Source organism: Ochotona princeps, chromosome 23 (genome assembly GCF_030435755.1).
Source record: "Ochotona princeps isolate mOchPri1 chromosome 23, mOchPri1.hap1, whole genome shotgun sequence".
NCBI classification, from domain to species: Eukaryota; Metazoa; Chordata; class Mammalia; order Lagomorpha; family Ochotonidae; genus Ochotona; species Ochotona princeps.
This window is the reverse complement of record NC_080854.1, coordinates 5414054-5417923: the sequence shown is the minus strand read 5'-3', so window position 1 is coordinate 5417923 and position 3870 is coordinate 5414054. Positions and strand designations below refer to the sequence as shown.

Here is a 3870-nt window from a genome sequence, read left to right as displayed (position 1 = left end):
GGGGCAAGATTCCCACATTGGAGTGTGTAGATTGAAGTCTGGGCTCTTGTTGCTTCCAGCTCCCTCATATTCTCCGAGGCAGCAGGAGGCATCCCTGCTACCCATGGGAGAGACCTAGGCTGAGCTGCAGGCTCCTGGCTTTGGCTAGCCTGGCCCTAGCTCTCACAGGTGTTGGGGGATTAAACAGGCAGATGGGAGAGCTCTCTCTCTTTTCTTTCTTCTGACATTTCTTTTTCTTTTGTGTATTTTTTTTAAATCTAATAATGTTTTATTCTTACAAAATACACAACTCACTGGACCCACTCATGCACCTTCACCAGCAACTGCCGCAGTTCCATCTTGAGTGTTTGTGCTGTACATTACTTGAGCTCTGTGCCTTGAAACCTGTTTGATAAGTCCTTTACTCAGAAGATCCTGCAGGGCTGCCTGGACAGGGACCGATGGATCTTGATTCTCTCTGAGACCACAGCAGGTGTCTTGAGATTGTAGTTGGGTACTTCCTTGCAGAACTTGTCGTGGATGACCTTGTAAAACAGAACCAGGCTGCTGAGCTTGTCTCAAACTTCCTCTTTAGACCACTTCTTCTTCTTGGCCTTGTCCCCCGATTTGTTCATGGGGACTTTATCCTTCTTGGCTGACTTCCCAGGGTATTCTTGTCGTCCTTGGGTGGCATGGTGAGGGGCAGAGAAATCCCTCTTCTTACCTTTCAAATAAATAGAAATTATATGTATACGAGAACTGTTGTTAATTTGGATGAGCATATCGGGGGTATCTACTAATGAAAGATTTTATATCCCTGATTTAAAAGAAAGCAAATGACTGGGCACAACAGGCTACGGTTGAGGAAAACCAAGCTTAGGCACTTTCTCAAGGCCAAGATCCAGAGATTGAATTTGCAGCTCTTCCCCTAAGCACAGTGTCACCAAATTTGTACTTAATCAGTGGGGTCAGGATGTTTTCCAGGTGACGATCTCTCATTGAACTTTTAGCTATTTGTTCCTGACCTTCCAAAACCGATTCTGGCATTTTATGTCTCTGGCTGATGACCCAGTCCTTGTCCTGTCTTGCAGAGAACAGAATTTTCCAACAGCTCTAAAAGTCACCACGTAATTAGTGTAATTCTTGAGAAACATTCTATGATCATTTGATTCTGGAAATTTTTGAATGGCAGGCTACATATTTTTCTTTTGTGCTTGATGTAATTAAATAACTTTCATATTAGAATAAATATGATGAAGACATTTTACTTGGATGCAAGCTTACATATTCTGAGATTAAAAATTTGCCCCCACATCTTATTTCTTTGATTCTATCTCCCACCTCTGATAACTCTAGGATTTATAGAGCCAGTAGAATTTCCTTCCTTCCCTCTCCTAGTCCTCATCTGGATACCACGTAAAATCAGTCTTACCCGTCATCCTGAGAGTGTGCCTGCTGCTAGCTGCAAGTCAGCTAGTAATTGGATGAACAACCAAGCTTGGTTCCTTGCAAGCTCCATGCTCTTGGTTTCAGGGTAGATGTCTTCAGAAAAACTATGACAACTCTGGTAATCAAGGAGGTGGCTGTTGCCAAGCAACGGGGAGGCAAGCAAGGATGCCTTATGCTTGGGTCTTGGCAGTGAGCTAGGAATAAAGAAGACCTGCCAATCATTGCTTGTCCTCAGGGGACCGGTTCAGCAGGCAGGTGCAGGGTTGGTCTGAATGTGGAAATGAAGTACTAGTATCTGGCTTCTTTCCCAGATCCTGGTTTGCAGCTGCTGCTGCTCCTTCCCCTGACGTCTTATTCTGATAGCTAGGTTACTGTACCTCAGGAAATATCTCTTCCCTGTAATACATTCTCTTTTCTCCTCCAGAAACAGCTGAGTTCCTAGCACTCAGCTTCTCACTGGCTTTCGTGGGAGATCAGACCTCATTCATGATATCCTGCTTACAGCTGCAAGTATAACCCTAGCCCTTGACAGATGCCTTGACGTTGGCAGCTGTGTCTTCCAGCTATCACCTGCCCTAGCTTCATTATCACAGAGCCTCTACGTGCTGAGGTGTCCCTATCTTACCTCTGGTTTGTGACTGGCAGTGACTGTTTCCTGGCTCCGTAAGGAGCCCCACCCTAGTCTCTGCCTTGCCCAATTAGGAAGGTTTATGTCAGACCTGAACCTCATTCCTCCTCCTGAGACCAAACACCTAGATACCATCAGGCCCGAGCCTCTAGCATCCTTCCTTCACCTGAGAATGCTCGTGTCCTGCCTTTCTGAGAGCAAAACAATCACTTCCTAAACTGAAATCACAGCATCTATAAAGTTCTAATCACCAGAGGCATCAGATCATCAACTTCTCCAATAAATAACATCTTGGTTATACTATTTCCAGGGTTTCTTTGCAAGGAATTCCTAGTCTGGGGCAGAAATGAACTGTTACCACATGTGGTCTCCAGAGTGACTGAATTCCAACTTGGCCATCATAAGAATTTCCTGAAGAATACAGCATCACCAGCCGATCATAGGAAGGCTGTGAGTACCACTGACCGACCGGGAACTTGGCCACATGCTGAACACGAACTACTTATTCCAAATTCAGTTAAAAGGTCTTCACTTTTTTTTTTCTTTTATTCATTTTTTTATTTTTTGCCCAACCCCTCCCTGTACCCTCCCCCCTTGGTGGACCGCCCCACCCCGTTGCCATATTACATTTTTTATTTTTTGTTTTTGTTTTTTTGATTACATTGCATTATGTGTCATGGTTCTATAGGCCCTGAGATTCGCCCCCACCACCACCATAATGTATTCCTCAACCTTGTTGCACCACCACGGACCAAATTCAGCTGGGATTCCCCCACTGCACGCATCCACCAGGCAAGAAGTCCCGCATCCCACCGTCCAAAAATGTCCATCAGTTTCTTGGGGAGACCATCTCTGGTCCAAAGGCAGAGCCGGCAAAGTGGTTTTGATAGTTCTACAGAACTGTATTGTTGCCGGTCTCACCACTCTAGACAGGATGCGGTCGTTGGAGAATCCACTGATTGACATTGTCCATCATATAGTCTTCACTTTTAACCCCTCCAGAGTCTAGGGATTAAGCCTGAGCTGACCTGCTGCTTCCTTCCACCATCGTGATGTCCAGGATTAGCTGCAAGTGGATCCAGTTTTAAGAATTACAAAGTAATTCTTCCAGTCAGTTTTGGGGAGCTGTTCTTTGTCACTTCCACCTGCAATCCTTCTCCCATTTGCACCCAAACTCCAGCATGCACAGCTCTTTGGTAAATTCCAAGAAATGGTTTTACCATTTATTTATTGCAGGCTTAGAGTTTGCTATTCTGAGTGTCTGTTTTTGAACACAGAGCTCCACCAGTGCTTGTAGCATAACCTACAATTCATGATCCAGGTGGCCTGTGAATTAGCAGAGGGTTTGCTATTTGTAAATGGGTGATGTCTACCAAAAAAAAAAAAAAAAAAGTGGGAGTGTAGGCTAGTGCAACCACTATGGAAGTAAGTATAGAGAGTGCTAAGACAACTGAAAATTGATCTACTGTGTGACCCAGCTATCCCACTTTTGGGATTATATCCAAATTTACAGCAGCACAATCTACAATAACAACGACACGGAAATAAGCCAGATGCCCATCAAAAGAGACGTGCATAAAAAACTGTAGTACACCTACTCCATGGAATACTACTCAGCCATTTGCAACGAAACAGTCCCAGCTAGAGACCATTACACTCAGTGAAATAAGCAAAAATCTCAAAAGGACAAATACTGTATGTTCTCTGTTATATAAGGCAGCCTTCATGCAAAATGCAAGTTAAAAATATATGCAGGTTAACATGTATATGCATATATTTGTCTAGAGGAAGTGTATAATGGAAGCAAATAGAGC

General features: G+C 44.1%; 1 pseudogene; it reads right to left on the bottom strand.

The window, feature by feature from the left end:
- Positions 1-303: 303 nt before the first annotated feature.
- On the bottom strand, positions 304-673 carry LOC101531577 (small ribosomal subunit protein eS25-like; annotated as a pseudogene).
- Positions 674-3870: the final 3197 nt, after the last annotated feature.